The following is an 18,724-nucleotide window of genomic DNA, read 5'->3' as shown; positions in this document are numbered from 1 at the left end:
TGATGATGATGAAATTAATGACAATAATAATAATTAAAATAATAAAATAAATAAATTTTAAATATAATAATGATAATAATATAATATTATTATTACATTATTATAAACAATAAAGGACCTATTTGCAAATAATTCAAAAAATTTGAGTTTTTTTTGATAAATTCCATGGGAACCAAAAAGAAAAAAATGATAGAACTTAATTGAGAGTAATTTAGAGATTATAAAAGTTTAATGGGAGTAAAATGGGTAGTTATAGAAATCGAATTCAGATTCCAAACACCTCGCTTTGGAATCAGAACTATGGTAGTGATTATCAAATTTGTGGGTCCGGCACTACTTCAGTTCCAATCCCAAACCTTAATTTTGCAAGTAAACATGTCATTGATTTTGATTCCAAATTTTCCATTTCGATTGTTGTACCATTAGTTGAAATATAATGAGAAGAGCAAGTGAGAAACAACAGAGATAAAATATTTTTAATGGGAGTAATTTGAGAAATAAATCGAATTAATCAAAATAGAGTATGGTGAAATAAAGAGTGATATAAAAAATTATTATCAAAAAAGTTTGAGGAGGGGGCACAAAAATGATAGAATGGGGCTGCGCCGTTTCTGTGGCTGTGCTATGGTCATTCTTATTACTAATATCCGCTACGCGTTAAGCGGGCTAGCTTGAGGATATGTTTTCTCATATTAAATTTGGATGCAGCGATTCCGCCAGCTTATATCACAGATTCACAAAAGTCCTCAGCAAAGAATAGAAATAGATATTGTGAAAAAAACGCAGCAGGGTTAATACAAGCGCACTGGATATTGTTTTGTTAAGTCAAATAGTAAGCAAATGCTATTTCTTAAAATAATACCAGTCAAGATACAGTAGTTGATACCATATTATTTCTCATTTGGACCAAAAAAATTGTGGGACGAGAAATCCGCTTGTCATTTATCAAACAGCGACAAACCAATGCATTTTCGGATGGGTATTAATGCTCATCCTATAGGAGAGAAACTAGGTGATTGAAGACCACGCGGAGAAAAAGAAGAAGAAAAAGATGATGCAAGTTAATAAGATGAAGACTTTTGAGTAAAAAGAAACACGTATTAATCAATTCATGAACAAAGAGCTAACATTGTAACAAGATCACGAAAGTAAATTAAAATTAGTTCCACATAACACATAATTCTCATGGAAAAATATAAGTCTGGCGGTCTTTGTAATTGCCATTCTTCAAAATATTCTGAATTTGTTCTATCTGATAAGTTTTAATGTACTTAGTCTCATTCTGATAAAAATAAAGGGGTGGGTAAAGTCTAAATTTCTTTTCTTATTACTAATCTCCCCATGAATTTGAATTTGAATGACCACTTAAATAAAACTATTTGAAAAAAAGTTGATCTGGGGCAAAAATCAAGATGACCCAAAACGACTTGTACTTTTATAATTTCTCCGTGTATAAATATAAAACTGCCTTTATTTGAGCCAAGTCATCAAAAGCTCCCTATATACGCTCGTTCTGCCCTTTCGCTCTCTTCTACAGCTAGTCATAAATATGCACTTTGCTTTCATTTTCGCCCAACCAATAATTACTTAAAAGCTTGATTGATTTATACTTGGCACATGGACGACACCACCTACGTGACCATCAAAGTTCATGGCTCAAGTCTCAGCTGCCCCTTTAACTGAGATTAATTCTCAAACAATGGGCTTTATGTTGCAAGATGGCATAATTAAAGGCTAACACGTGGGGCGGACAATGTATCACAAGAAGTGAATGGAAAAGAAATAATAGATTTCATAATCGTGAAGATCTGTAGAAGTTGGACAAAAGCATGATGGATTAATTGATATCGCTTCCAAGTTTCAACTAAACATCCTCCCATATGCCACGCTAATTGTGTCTGTGTCTGTAAAATTATTTATTAAAAAGAAAAATAGCTAACATATATAATTAATTGTAATTACAAAATTCGGGATGATGTTGTGGTAACAATTAATTAAGGCATGATGGGAGGGAGCAGATAAATCATTGAATGTTAGGGATTATTGCAGGAAATCTAATGAAGGTGTACGTTCAGTTGTTTGATTTATATCGTAGCGGGTTTCCCTTCGAGAGGCCGGTAATTAAGAGTAGGTCCAGCTCGATGCAAAATGCCATCAATGGTTAATCAATTAATTAATTACATCTCCAGGCTGTTAACACGCACGCACATGGAAAGTTAATAAATTCAGGACGAGTATGGTAGAATTGAAATGAGTGAACATGAACGATGGCATCAAGATGGAGTAACCTTAGCTAATTTAACAACGAATTAATTAGTGCTAAACAAATTACAAGTTTCAATTAATTTATTTATTAATGCATATGCAATTATGCATGGATGCAGCAGTACAAGCTTAAGGCTTAATTATTAATAATATATAGACAGATAGAATTAAGAAGGGATGGGAAAGAGAGATTATTAATTAATTATAGCTACTTATATAAATTAAATACAACATGCATATGCAGAATAAACCCACATCATGGCATAGTTGAGGATAAAGATGAAGATTGCAGATTAAAGATGTATCATAAACTAGCTAGCAATCTCGTTTGGCTGGGGCATACGTGCTGCCGGGGGGAGGTGCGCAATGATCGGGCTTTTTGGGGGCATTGGGATGAGGGGGACAAGAGCGAATGCTTCCGGGTCTTCCGCAACCGAATGCTTGACTGGGATCCAATGCTTTATTAGAAGTCGGAGCAGCAGCCAATTCCAATTCTGGATCATCATGAAAGAACAACACATCAGGATCAATATGGAAATTAGTAATGTTGCCTGCAGCACAAGATTGATTCGCGGAGAAGAAGAGTATCATCATAACTATGATCGCTGCTAAGACACCACCTCTCAATCCCATCACATTATTATTTCCCATGCTTTTTTTTTTTTTTGCCCTCCGTGCACAACTCTTACTGGCTACTTTTTCAAGCTTGTGTGGGAGATGCCAGCAGCTTCTCGTTGCAAGTTCTCCTAGTTATATCTATGGCGCTTCAATTATGATTTGTGTGTGTGTGTGGGTAATCAAAAAAACGAAAAACTTAAAAAGGACAGGGCTTATCCAACTAGAGGCTTTGTATGGTGAATATTGCTCTTCCGCAAACAGATATTTATGGTGACTTCCCTCTAAGGGTATAGGTGAGAACGCATGCCCTCAACATTTAGGATATGAGTTCCAAGTCCCCAAGGGGTGGGTAATGTTACTAGTATAAGAGAAGACTTAACTCTAATAATTATGGGAGTTGATATTAAATTATAATCCATCTATATATGTAATACGTGCATGTTTGATATAACTTATCTAATACCTAAAAATATTTATTTCGTTTCTAAAGATCTTTTCAAAAATTTTGGTATTGTTAGATCGTATTTTGAGTTGAGTTTTTAGAGACTAAATAAATTATTTTACTTTTATTAACAAAAGTTTAAATTTTTAGACTTTTAAGGTTGTAGAGTTTTTTTTAATTAATTTTTTTAAAATGCTCTTATTTATTTCATTTCTTTAATAATATATTTTTAGTATATTTATTTATTAAAATAATTTTATAATTTTAAATAAAAGACGTCATTAACAATCAAATAATTTTATAACAGTTAAAAGACCTAATCCATCCTCTCAGTATACGTACTGTCTGTCACAATCCAACTTTTTTTTATTGGAATAATTCACAACTTGCCCTTAGACCAGCTACCCTTTTTCTTTTTTGATGCGCTTTGGACCGGCTACTTGATTATATATATATATTGTCGTATATTGTCGCGGATTTCATTTGCTTTAATTATAGCGTAGGACACAATACAATAATTGAGCAAGTCTCACATGCTCTTGGAAATTTAATTTGGCCTCGTTCACCTACCATTCTCCGAGAACAATTTAAATATACTGTTCTTTTCCACTACTTAAAATAAAGTTTTTGTTATAAATTTGGAGATAATGGATGTTATAATTTAAAGGGATTGTATGTAAGTAATTATTTAATTGGGAATATGTAAGTAAGGAATACTCAAATAAAGATTGAAGAAAACAAGTAAAATGCCTTGAGCGAGGAATTGAAATTGTCTTTATTCATTAACAAAGAAAGGGTTTATATAGGCATTACAAGGTGGAGTTATTCATAATTATTAATTATAAAAAAGGATAATGGGAAGAGCAATAAGATGATAATGTGAGAGCCTTATTTTGGTGGGAGGGCATTATTTTGGTGGAATCCACCATGATTTACAACACTCCCCCTTGAATTCACCAATTATTTATTAGATGTGCTCCCCCTGATGACATTGGATACTGCCTCATTAAAAACCTTTGCCAGTAAAAATCCAGTGGAAAAACCTGGTCAAAAAGAAAAAAGAGTATGGTACATATGTGTCCAATATTACTATGATTCTTCTCTTGTAAGATCACGCTCCTTTTGTTGAGTGCTCTTCCTAAAGGCAACATGCATTAATTTATCAGTTTGTTAAAACGACGCATGCCGATACCATATACGATTTTTTCGAATGTAGATGTAGGTAGAGCTTTTGTAAACATATCAGCTAAATTTTCCGTGGAGCGTATCTGTTTGATATCAATCTTCTTGTTCTATTGGAGCTCATGAGTGTAGAAGAATTTCGGCGAAATATGTTTTGTTCTGTCCTCTTTAATGTATCCTCCTCTGAGTTGAGCTATACATGCAGCATTATCTTCATATATCACTGTTGGGATATCTGAACTTGAAGATATTCTACAGGTACTTTGAATATGATGGATTACAGATCGCAACCATATGCATTCTCGACTTGCTTCATGTAGTGCAAGAATTTCAGAATGGTTGGAGGATGTTGCAACGAGAGTCTGTTTTGTAGACTTCCAAGAAATTGATGTACCATTGAAAGTAAAAACATATTCTGTTTGTGAACGAGGTTTAAGAAAATAAATAAAAAAAGTATTGTGTATCAGTTTGTTAACGTCGATTAACTTTGTCTAGCTATATATCTACTATCAGCTTAATTATGCTGTCTCTTCTTCAATATTTTTCTTAAACAAACTCCGCATAGTGGTTAGCTAATTCTTGCAAAGAACTCAAATAACGTTTATGTATTGTAAAATGTATTTATTTATTACACTGATTTAAATACTATATTTATATTTATTATAGAACAATAGATTGAAATTAATTTTCGTTGGCTAAATAGAACCAAAGAGTGAAATAATCAAAAGGGCCATTTGTGTGTCTATTTTTTAAACATTAGGGGTCTTTGTCTATATCTAAATAAATTATGACTAAAAACATAGGGACTGTAAACGCACGAACATTTTCGCACCGCCATGCTCTCTCGAAACCCATGCTCATAGAACTACTTCTATTAAATGCTAAAGAAGAGTTTAATTGTGATAACTAAAATGCTTATTTACATCTGACAAGCGCGTAAATCAGTTGGCATAGAGTTGTTTTAACTTAACCAAAGTCCTCAGTTCGAGACTTGGGAGTACAGTTGTGTTAAATACTTGTTGGGAGAGCTTTGGCGCCTCAATGGTCCTGCCTGTCTCGAATCTAAATTAGTCGGGGCCCAATGTAGTCTTTAGATACCAGATAGTTTAATACACCAAAAAAAAAAAAATACTTATTTACTTTAGTTATTATTTTTCAAATAATTAACTATAATCGACTATTTTAAAGCTTTACAAGGATAGTTAGATTTGATGTTGAATAGAAAGAGAATTAAGGGTTTAGTAAACCAAAAACATTACACGCCTCTCGTACTGACATAAAAGAAAAATTATAATAATAACAGAAAAATATAAAAAATAAAGAAGGAAAAGAAAGATATAAAAATGAAATTAACTTTCAGCTGTTAAGTAAAACTATTACAAAATTTCGTTCTTTGCTCTCATAAAAAGGAAGAAAGCCAGTCCTTCCAATGCACTGTGTTCGGTAGTGGTACTAATTACTTAATTTGTTCGTCTTTCTTATTTACAACTATTTATTTTTTGGACCATATTTCGCCCGTGCAATAATTTAACAATATAGAGCCCTTAATCTTACCTACTTATTGTACGATTAAATTAGAACCGTTGATCCATTATCTTTACCATGCACGACTTGTTTATTTGATACGTGGCACCGTAGTGTCGGCTACTTGATCTACTTGATCTATATGTATCGTCAGTTCGCTTCTTATTTATTTTTTAGACCACTATGCTTGTGGTCTTCTTATTTATTTCCTGGACCCATTCATTCATACTTTATTTACACATGCAGTTGAACCATATATAGCCGTTAATCTTACAATTATCAGACTTCAGCGGTAAATCTGTTATCTTTACCAAGCAATTGTTTCGTAATGGTATGTATACCTTTCTTTTTTTCTTTTTATCTGATGACATGGTATTTGATTACTTTATTCGTCTTTCTTGTTTACTACTATTTATTTTGTGGACCATGTTTCGCACATGCAATGATTTAACACTAACCGTTAATCTTACCTACTTATTGTATGATGAAATCTGAATGGTTGATCCATTATCTATAGTATACCACGCACTATTATTTGGTAATTGCATTTATTACTTTATTTGCTCGTGTCCTTCGTATTTAGAATTATTTATTTTTTGAATCATGTATCACACATGCACTAACTTAACCATATAGAGCTGTTGACCTTCCCTACTTATTGTACGATTAAATTAGAACCATTGATCCATTATCTTTACCATGCACAACTTGTTACTTTGCCACGTTGGCACCGTAGTGTCGGCTACTTGATCTATATATATCAGATCAAACCAGAAATAAGAACTCGCTCAAGCACAACTACTTACCTTTTGAGTTTTGAATACGGTTCAGTCGAAGCCAGCAGAAATCGTTTGCCTTCCTGATTTGAAGATTATGGGAACTCCTTGCGCAGGTTTATACATAGGCCATCCATTTTCAAATAAATGTCATTTATAATTCTTATTTTAATATGTGTATTTGTGATTAAGTTTTATAACATGAATTTTTCAGGTTATACCGATTGGTCGGAGGGGCTTATAGCCACAACTTTTTCACTTATTGCTGATGATGAAATTAATGGAAATATTGATCTTCTTGTGGTCCCGCAATATGGAAGAAACCCTGATCACACTGGTTAAGAATATGCAGTATTAGTCTCTTATGTTATGTTTAAGAAAATAAAAGTATGGGTACTGTTATTACCCGTCAATTGTATGATGGTCTCAATTTGGTTCAATTTAACTTGTAAGATCTCTTGATATATATAAGAGATTCTCTTTGTCTAGCTATTTATGTGTACCATGTTTTCCTAAAAGAAAAATAAAAAAAAAATTAATAATAATGATGATGAAATGATGATGATGATGAAATTAATGACAATAATAATAATTAAAATAATAAAATAAATAAATTTTAAATATAATAATGATAATAATATAATATTATTATTACATTATTATAAACAATAAAGGACCTATTTGCAAATAATTCAAGAAATTTGAGTTTGTTTGATAAATTCCATGGGAACCAAAAAGAAAAAAATGACATAACTTACTTGAGAGTAATTTAGAGATTATAAAAGTTTAATGGGAGTAAAATGGGTAGTTATAGAAATCGAATTCAGATTCCAAACCCCTCGCTTTGGAATCAGAGCTATGGTAGTGATTCTCAAATTTGTGGGTCCGACACTACTTCAGTTCCAATCCCAAACCTTAATTTTGCAAGTAAACATGTCATTGATTTTGATTCTAAATTTTCCATTTCGATTGTTGTACCATTAGTTGAAATATAATGAGAAGAGCAAGTGAGAAACAATAGAGATAAAATATTTTTAATGGGAGTAATTTGAGAAATAAATCGAATTAATCAAAATAGAGTATGGTGAAATAAAGAGTGATATCAAAAAAGTTTGAGGAGGGGGCACAAAAATGATAGAATGGGGCTGCGCCGTTTCTGTGGCTGTGCTATGGTCATTCTTATTACTAATATCCGCTACGCGTTAAGCGGGCTAGCTTGAGGATATGTTTTCTCATATTAAATTTGGATGCAGCGATTCCGCCAGCTTATATCACAGATTCACAAAAGTCCTCAGCAAAGAATAGAAATAGATATTGTGAAAAAAACGCAGCAGGGTTAATACAAGCGCACTGGATATTGTTTTGTTAAGTCAAATAGTAAGCAAATGCTATTTCTTAAAATAATACCAGTCAAGATACAGTAGTTGATACCATATTATTTCTCATTTGGACCAAAAAAATTGTGGGACGAGAAATCCGCTTGTCATTTATCAAACAGCGACAAACCAATGCATTTTCGGATGGGTATTAATGCTCATCCTATAGGAGAGAAACTAGGTGATTGAAGACCACGCGGAGAAAAAGAAGAAGAAAAAGATGATGCAAGTTAATAAGATGAAGACTTTTGAGTAAAAAGAAACAAGTATTAATCAATTCATGAACAAAGAGCTAACATTGTAACAAGATCACGAAAGTAAATTAAAATTAGTTCCACATAACACATAATTCTCATGGAAAAATATAAGTCTGGCGGTCTTTTTAGCATCAACTCTCTCTCACTTCTATTTGAAACTAGGAAAAGGTGTTCCAAGAACAAATGTTTTTCATTCGTCCTATGCCCAAAAAAATTTGAGGTTTTGTTAAAAAAGACAAAATAACTTATTTAAATTTCAAATGCTCTATTAAATAAACAACTAAACAATAACGAAAATTAAAATAAGAGCTGATGATATTAAATAAGTACTTCACTTGTGACCATTAAATAAGTCGTACCAAACAAGCACATAATCTCAAGGAAACCCCTCTCTAAATTCACGAAAGTTAGTGAATCCTCCTCGATGATCTGCTGTTTCTTCACTCTCCATTTACCAACCTTGAAAAAGCGAAAACGACAAACAAAAATGAAAACGATCTCCAATTACATTCATATCCCTTGCATTTTATACCCAGCACAGCAATGTTCACATCCCCAGCAGTATTATCCAGCGCAGCAATGGTCACATCCTTTGCAAAGATCACCATGGCAGCAATTTATACGTCCTTCACGGGAAATTTTAACAACGAAGCATTGATAAAATCCAGTGCCGCCAAGTCAGAGATTGCACGGACAATCACTGGAGATCTAACTTTCTTAATTTCCGTTTACGAATTAATTTGGTAATATATTAGTATCTTAGCTGAGGGAGAAAATAGAATATGCTATACAGCCTATTTTATTAATAATAATAAAATTTTGATTGATAAAAGAGATTTGATGTGTATTTACACATAAAATATGTCCTTTTGATTCTTTATCTTTTTATTGGGTGCAGTCAGTGACAAATCATGAAATTATCTGAACTTAGAGGAAGAAATTTGCTTAATGAACAACGATTTCATAGAAATATAAACAGAGTGCATGCCCTGTTTTTTAGTTTTGGGTATTTAAAAAGAAAAAAAAAAAACAAGGAAATACACATATAGTCAAGTCACTGACTGCACCATCCGTGTATAAATATAAAACTGCCTTTATTTGAGCCAAGTCATCGAAAGCTCCCTTTATACGCTCGTTCTGCCCTTTCGCTCTCTTCTACAGCTAGTCATAAATATGCACTTTGCTTTCATTTTCGCCCAACCAATAATTACTTAAAAGCTTGATTGATTTATACTTGGCACATGGACGACACCACCTACGTGACCATCAAAGTTCATGGCTCAAGTCTCAGCTGCCCCTTTAACTGAGATTAATTCTCAAACAATGGGCTTTATGTTGCAAGATGGCATAATTAAAGGCTAACACGTGGGGCGGACAATGTATCACAAGAAGTGAATGGAAAAGAAATAATAGATTTCATAATCGTGAAGATCTGTAGAAGTTGGACAAAAGCATGATGGATTAATTGATATCGCTTCCAAGTTTCAACTAAACATCCTCCCATATGCCACGCTAATTGTGTCTGTGTCTGTAAAATTATTTATTAAAAAGAAAAATAGCTAACATATATAATTAATTGTAATTACAAAATTCGGGATGATGTTGTGGTAACAATTAATTAAGGCATGATGGGAGGGAGCAGATAAATCATTGAATGTTAGGCATTATTGCGGGAAATGTAATGAAGTTGTACGTTCAGTTGTTTGATTTATATCGTAGCGGGTTTCCCTTCGAGAGGCCGGTAATTAAGAGTAGGTCATGCAAAATGCCATCAATGGTTAATCAATTAATTAATTACTTCTCCAGGCTGTTAATACGCACGCACATGGAAAGTTAATAAATTCAGGACGAGTATGGTAGAATTGAAATGAGTGAACATGAACGATAGCATCAAGATGGAGTAACCTTAGCTAATTTAACAACGAATTAATTAGTGCTAATCAAATTACAAGTTTCAATTAATTTATTTATTAATGCATATGCATGGATGCAGCAGTGCAGACTTAAGGCTTAATAATGGCACCCTCGATTGTACGCGCCGTTAGGTGGGCAATGTTCACCCCTTTTGGAACCCTGGGGAGGAGGGGTACAAGAGCGATAGGCTGGGCCTTGGCCTTTTCCGCAATCGAACACCGGAGGCAGCTTCAAGGATTTCATATTCAATACGTTTGTTGCAGTCGCGGCAGCAGCCAATTCCGATTCTGGATCATCATAAAAGAACAACACATCAGGATCAATATGGAAATTAGTAATGTTGGTGCCGTTGCCTGCAGCACAAGATTGATTCGCTGTGAAGAAGAGTATCATCATAACTATGTGTTAGGGAATTGGTAGGTGCAGCAGGACCACAGCTAAAATAAAATTGGAAATAAAATAAAGAACAAGCACAATAGAGGACACCAAAAATTACGTGGTTCGTCTTTTAGCCTACATCCACGGGCGAAGACAGAATGAAATATTTTACTAGTGAAAAGGAGTTACAAGTATTGTAGTATTTTAGCTCACTTCCCAAAACCCCAATACACCCAAACTCTCTAACTCACTAGACACTCAAGAGTTTATTAAACTCTTAAAACTCTCAACTCTAAAGGAAGACAATGCTTCTCTCTCGATGGAATTAGATGCTAAAAACCAAATGAAGAGCTCCCTTTATATAGCCAAAATTGGCTTTTAAAATATTATTATATTTTAAACCGCCTTTGATTTTTCTTCATTCTTCTTCCTCTTTTGCAGCTGCCAAAGTCTTCTTTCTTCCTCAACAATTTCGGCATTTTCAATCTTCAAAGCCGTGTGCAAAAAACTTGTTTATTCAAAGCTTCTAGATGCATTCAAAGCTTCTAGATGCAGCCAATATTGACATTCTCCCACTTGGAGATTAAATTGAAAAATCAATCAATCTCCACACCATCCTTTCTGCTTCGCCATAATCATGTTGCCTACGTTTCTGCTAGGCCACAAGAGGATCTACTCCAGACAAACTTATCAGTATTTATCGGCTTGGTCAAAACATCTGCTAGGTTCTCTTTGGTATGGATTTTCTGCAAATCCACACTTCCATCTTCCACTACTTCACGAACGAAGTGATACTGGACTCCTATGTGCTTTGTCCTGGAATGAAAGGCTGGATTCCTTGCAATGTGCAAGGCACTCTGACTGTCACAAAACACAGGAATTTTCTGTTGTTTGTGCCCGAGCTCCTCCAATAATCTTTGTATCCAAATAGCTTCCTTGCAAGCTTGTGTAGCTGCCATGTATTCTGCTTCTGTTGTAGATAAAGCCACAACGGTCTGCAGTTTTGAAACCCAGCTTACAGCTGCTCCCGCAAGTGTAAACACATAACCAGTAGTGGATTTCCTTTTATCAAGGTCTCCTGCAAAATCTGAATCTACATAGCCTCTGACAGTAAACTCTGATCCTCCATAACATAATGCAACATCTGAGGTTCCTCTGATGTATCTCAGAATCCTCTTCACAGCTATCCAATGCTCTCCACCAGGATTCGCCATGTATCGACTGACTGCTCCCACTGCTTGTGCAATGTCCGGTCTTGTACATATCATAGCGAACATTAAACTTCCCACCGCTGATGCATACGGTACTCGAGACATCTCCTTCCTCTCTGCTTCATTACTAGGACACATACTTGAGGATAATTTGAAATTAACAGGAAGTGGGGTAGAAATTAACTTACAATCTTGCATGTTGAAGCGCCGCAAGATTTTCTTCAAATAATTCTTCTGCGAAAGCCAAATCTTCTTGTTATTTCTGTCTCGGTGAATTTGCATCCCTAGAATCTTGTTTGCTGGTCCCAAGTCCTTCATTTCAAACTCCCTAGCCAACTGTGCCTTCAATTCTTGGATTCGATCTTTGTTGGGACCTGCTACCAACATGTCATCCACATACAACAACAAAATGATGAAATCATTATCTTCAAACCTCTTGTAATATGCACAATGGTCTGAACTGAGTCTGTTGTATCCAAGGCTCATGATGAAGGAATCAAATCTCTTATACCAACACCTCGGCGCCTGTTTGAGACCGTATAGAGATTTGTTCAACCTGCAAACCAAGTTCTCCTTTCCTGTTTCTGCAAAACCTTCTGGTTGGAGCATATATATTTCTTCTTCAAGTTCTCCATGAAGAAATGCAGTTTTCACATCTAACTGCTCTAGATGTAGGTCAAATGTGGCACACATTGCCAAGACTATTCTGACTGTTGTGAGTCGAACCACCGGAGAAAATATCTCATTGAAGTCAATACCTTCTTTCTGAGCATATCCTTTCACCACCAATCTCGCACGATACCGCTCCACTTGGTCATTACCATCACGTTTGATCTTGTAGACCCATTTGTTTCCAATGGCTTTTCTTCCACGTGGTAGTGGTACAAGTTCCCATGTCTTGTTCTTGTGTAGAGCTTCAATTTCTTCCTGCATTGCTGTCATCCACAAAGCAACATCTGAACTGTTTAAAGCTTCATGGAAAGTTGAAGGCTCTCCATCCTCTGTTAGAAGACAGTATGCAACATTGATCTCTGTGACATACTCCGAGTGCCACGTTGGCGGTCGTCTCTCACGAGTTGACCGACGAACTTCTGGAGCCTCGGACTCGACTGGTTCTTGTTCCTCGTGCTCTGGTGCTGCTTCAGAAGAATCTGAATTTTCTGGATTATTTTCGACATATACTGGCACAGTCTCAGACTTTTCTTTTACAGTGCCATCATCTCCATCTTTTCTTTGCAGTTGATCTTCTACAAAGATAACATCTCTGCTGATGACGATCTTATGGGCAGTGGGGTCCCACAGACGATACCCCTTTACTCCATCAGCATACCCCAAGAAGATACATCTTCTAGATTTTGCATCCAGCTTTGTTCTTTCTTGGGCATTGTACATCACGTACATAGGACATCCAAATGCATGTAGGTAGGAATAATCAGCTGGCTTTCCAGTCCACATCTCCATCGCTGTCTTCAACCCAATAGCTGTAGATGGCGACCGATTTACTATATAACAGGCAGTTTTGGCTGCTTCTGCCCAGAATGAATTGGGTAGACCAGCAGTCCTCAACATAGCTCTTATTCTTTCTGTAAGAGTTCTGTTCATCCGTTCTGCCACTCCATTTTGTTGAGGAGTGTATGCCACCGTGAACTGTCTCTGAATACCTTCTTGCTTACAGAAAGCAAGAAACTCGCCGTCTGTATATTCTCCACCATTATCTGTCCTCAAGCACTTGATCTTTTTACCAGATTCAAGTTCCACCCACGCTTTGTATTCTTTAAACACAGGAAATACATCTGACTTTTTCTTAATTGGATACACCCAACATCTTCTGGAATAATCATCAATGAAAGTCACCATGTACTTTGCACCTCCCATGGATATATCCGGTGATTCCCAAACATCAGAATGAATCAAGTCGAGAATGCATTTACTTCTAGCAATAGATCTACTGAATTTTAATCTATGCTGCTTACTTGTAACACAATGCTCGCAAAATGGTAAACTTACCGATTTGAGCCCTGGAAGCAATTTTCGCTCAGAGAGAATCTTCAAACCTTGTTCCGACATGTGGCCAAGTTTGAGATGCCACATCATCGTTGACTCTTCTCCATTTGATGCGACACACGCATCAGCCTCCTGTAGTGTTTCTCCTTTAAGCATGAATAGATTAGCACCGATCTTTTCTACCTTCATCAATACAAGCGCGCCTTTAACGATCTTCATAATTCCATTCTCCACATGAGTTTTGTACCCATGACTATCCATTTGTCCCAAAGACAATAGATTTTTCTTCAGGCCGTTGACATGTCGTACCTCTCCAATTGTGCGAATTGTACCATCAAACATTTTTATTTTGATAGTACCAATACCAGCGATCTCCAAGGCATGATCGTTACCCATATATACAGATCCTCCTGAGATAGGTTCATATGTGTGGAACCATTCTCTCCTAGAGGTCATGTGCCAGGTAGCTCCTGAGTCTATAAGCCAGACATCAGAAAGTCGTTTTCTGCCTTCTGAAACAGTTGTTGCCTCACTGTAGAGAATTTCGCCATCATCCGAGGTACTTGCTACACACCCCTGAGCATTTGATGTCTCAGGTTCTTTGCCCTCTCTTCTCTTCTGGTTACTCCAACATTCTTTCTTAACGTGCCCTTTCTTGCCACAGTTGTAGCATTTAACATTCTTCTTACCTCTGAATTTTGATCTACCCTGATTTTGACTCCCACTGGGGCCACGTTCCGTTGATCTCCCTCTCGTCACTGATAGCGCCTCCGCTTGCTGCGAACTTGCTTGTCTGTTTTCCTTATTTTTCCGCCTGCTCTCCTCATTTAATACGGAGGCTGCAACATCGTCGAAAACTAGACTCTCCACTGGATTGTTGTTCGTTAGGTTGATGATGAGTTGATCATACGAATCTGGTAGACTTTGAAGTAGAAGCTCTGCACGTTCATTTTCCTCTATATTATGACCCAACGTTGTGAGTTGTGAAAATAGAGTCTTCAATGTGTTGATGTGGTCGGTCACCATTGTAGATTCTGCCATTCGAAGAGTATAGAGTTTTCTCTTCAAGAAGATTTTGTTGTGTAGTGACTTGGCCTCATACAATTTTGTGAGAGTATCCCATATTTCCTTCGCTGTGTTTTTCTCTGCCACACTGGATAATACTCCGTCTGCAAGTGCCAAGTGTAGATCAGAAATGGCGTTGCCGTCTACCTCGTTCCACTTGTCATCAGTTATCTCCATGGGTCTTTCTCCAATTGCTGCCAAGCAATTATTTTTCCTCAATACAGCTTTCATCTTCATTTTCCACAACGAAAAATTATTTCCGTTAAATTTCTCAATTTCATACTTTGCCGCCATTTTGTTGATAAATACTGCACACAAGCAAGTATACCACCTTGAATAGTTGTGAGTATGTGTAAGAATGCACACCAGGAAAGTTCCCAGGAAAGACTGGAGGGGTCACAATGGTCCCACTTAAAACCCAGACTCCTTAAGCTCTTATCGCCTTTGTGACAGAACTTTCCTAGACATGTACAAAACCACACAGTTGCTTTACTCACACCACTATTCCCTGCTTTGCACCGCAAAATTCTTGGATCGCTTCCACCGCTTCACGTGAATAGTACCGTATACGTGAATAGTTCAGTCTATGTGAACAACACCGTGTACATGAACAGTACCGTATACGTGTACGGTGCCGTATACGTGAATAGTACCCCTTACGTGAACAGTTCCTGACTCCAAAAATACAACCAATAGCTCTGATACCACTGTTAGGGAATTGGTAGGTGCAGCAGGACCACAGCTAAAATAAAATTGGAAATAAAATAAAGAACAAGCACAATAGAGGACACCAAAAATTACGTGGTTCGGCTTTTAGCCTACATCCACGGGCGAAGACAGAATGAAATATTTTACTAGTGAAAAGGAGTTACAAGTGTTGTAGTATTTTAGCTCACTTCCCAAAACCCCAATACACCCAAACTCTCTAACTCACTAGACACTCAAAAGTTTATTAAACTCTTAAAACTCTCAACTCTAAAGGAAGACAATGCTTCTCTCTCGATGGAATTAGATGCTAAAAACCAAATGAAGAGCTCCCTTTATATAGCCAAAATTGGCTTTTAAAATATTATTATATTTTAAACCGCCTTTGATTTTTCTTCATTCTTCTTCCTCTTTTGCAGCTGCCAAAGTCTTCTTTCTTCCTCAACAATTTCGGCATTTTCAATCTTCAAAGCCGTGTGCAAAAAACTTGTTTATTCAAAACTTCTAGATGCATTCAAAGCTTCTAGATGCAGCCAATATTGACACTATGATCGCTGCTAAGACACCACCTCCCAATCCCATCACATTATTATTTCCCATGCTTTTTTTTTTTTTTTTCCTGTGCACAACTCTTACTGACTACTTTTTCAAGCTTGTTTGGGAGATGCCAGCAGCTTCTCTCGTTGCAAGTTCTCCTAATTATATCGATGGCGCTTCAATTATGATTTGTGTGCGTGTGTGTGTGTGTGTGTATTCAAAAAATCGAAAAAAAAAGTTAAAAGGAGAGGGCTTATCCAACTAGAGGTTTTGTATGGTGAATATTGCTCTTCCGTAAACAGATATTTATGGCAAAGTAACCGTCATAGATAAGTGACTTCCCTCTAGGGGCATAGGTGAGAACGCATGCCCTCAACATTTAGGATATGAGTTCCAAGTCCCCAGGGGCTGGGTAATGTTCCTCGTATAAGTGCATGTTTAATCCGTCTATATATGTAATAAGTGCATGTTTAATATAACTTTTTTAATGCTTAAAAATATTTATTTCGTTTTTAAAGATCTTTTTAAAATTTTTAGTATTGTTTGATCGAATTTTGAGTTGAATTTTTAGAGATTAAATAAATTATTTTATTTTTATTAACAAAAGTTTAAGTTTTTAGACTTTTGAAGTTGTAGAGTTTTTATATTAAAAAAATAGATTTTTTTAAAATATTCTTATTTATTTCATTCCTTTAATAATATAATTTTAATATACTTATCTATTAAAATAATTTTATAATTTTAAATAAAAAAACGTCGTTAACAATCAAATAATTTTATATTGGAATAATTCACAACTTGCCCTTGGACCAGCTACCCCTTTTTTTTAATGCGCCTTGGACCAGCTACTTGATTACATATATATTGTCACGGATTTCATTTGCTTTGAATTATAGCGGAGGACACATAATACAATAATTGCAGCAAGTCTCACATGTTCTTGGATTTTTCGTGCAAATTTAATTTGGCTTCATTCACCGACCATTCTCCAAGACCAATTTAAATATATTGTTCTTTTCCACTAGTTAAAATAATAATTTTTTATTATGAGGCCCCGCCATAAACTGTAAATTTCTTATTTAACGGCTCTAGGAATTATCATAATAAAAATCGAGCTGGCCTGTTGGTTTGTTCATTCAGGATATAATAATTATATCCTTCCACTCTACGCATACTCTTTTGTATAATTATTTTTAAGTACGAGCGTTTATATTTTTTTTTATAATGCAGACACGTTCTTAAATTATATGATTTAAAATAATTAAAAATTAAGATACTATTTATTTTTTAGTCTGAAGTCTGAATTTAATTTTTTTTCAGATATTTATTTATTTTAGGTTATTTATTTTTTTAACTTATCACTTATTATCAAACAATTTTATCTGAATAGAAAAAGTAGAAAAAATTCCACTTTTATTTGAAGTGTGAAGTCTAAATGTAAAATTTCAATTTCAAATCTCAAAAATACCCTTAATAATTCATGTATTTTCAATATTATGTATAAACTTAATATTTATATATTATTCTTGAAGTTATTTTTTTAATTGGTTTAAATTTTTATTCACATGATAACATTAACTAAACTGAAATATTGAACAAATTAAAATATGTCCATTGTGATAAATAAAAAATAAAATAACAGTTTTGATTTTATAATAAAATTTGATGTTATTATTACATTTTTTTATTAAAAAATTAAATTAAGATCAACAATGATAGTATTTTTTTTTAATGCTACCAAATTAATCAACCTGTGAAAATCATAAATTGTGAAGAACAAATATATGCACCACTTAAAATGATATTTATGTCAAACTCCTATCTTTTAAATCTCTCTCTTTAGATGTTGAAAACAAAAAAACAATATATCACTAAGATATTTTCATTCAGACCTATTCAGACTTCAGTTAAATTCATACCTATTCAAATTTCAAATAAAAAAACAAACACAACCTAACTCTCTTAAATCTTATGATTTAAAAAATGTGTCTGGATATAAAAAAAAATGAAGACACTTGCATTAGAAAAGAACTACACACACATACATAAAAATCCGAAAGTTCTTAAAGTACGGATAACATATTTTTAACCATAACAGATAACATATTTTCAACGTTACTCTCATCGAGTTTCTTCTATAACTTTTAGGGCTCCTTAACTTCAACATTTTACTTCAATTTTCATCCATTTAATCTATTCAATCTTTTAATTAAACTTTCATTCGGCTGATCTATTCATTTGAATAATACAAGAATAAAGGTGACTCATTGCAGATTTTTGACAAAAAAATATACACCTTTAGATTGAATGAAATGAAACGAATGAAAATTTAAGTCATCATTTTAAGTTACATTCCTTTTTTCAATGACTGGTACAAAAAAATTAAATTAAGGAAACGAACCATAAAAACGTCATGCATAAAAATAGAAAACTTGATCAAAAAATATATAAATAAGACAACATATTTATA

The 18,724-nt window shown here is 34.6% G+C and overlaps 1 long non-coding RNA gene across 1 annotated transcript; it reads left to right on the top strand.

The window, feature by feature from the left end:
- Window positions 1-6,555: 6,555 nt before the first annotated feature.
- On the top strand, window positions 6,556-7,344 carry LOC112098448. The gene is made up of 2 exons (XR_002905555.1): window positions 6,556-6,923; window positions 7,022-7,344. It is a non-coding gene; the product is annotated as an uncharacterized LOC112098448 (long non-coding RNA).
- The last annotated feature ends 11,380 nt before the right edge of the window (window positions 7,345-18,724 follow it).

The sequence above is a fragment of the Citrus clementina genome, unplaced genomic scaffold (genome assembly GCF_000493195.1).
Source record: "Citrus clementina cultivar Clemenules unplaced genomic scaffold, Citrus_clementina_v1.0 scaffold_5, whole genome shotgun sequence".
NCBI classification, from domain to species: Eukaryota; Viridiplantae; Streptophyta; class Magnoliopsida; order Sapindales; family Rutaceae; genus Citrus; species Citrus x clementina.
Note: the sequence above shows the minus strand (reverse complement) of the source record. Positions and strands in the feature narration are given on the sequence as shown.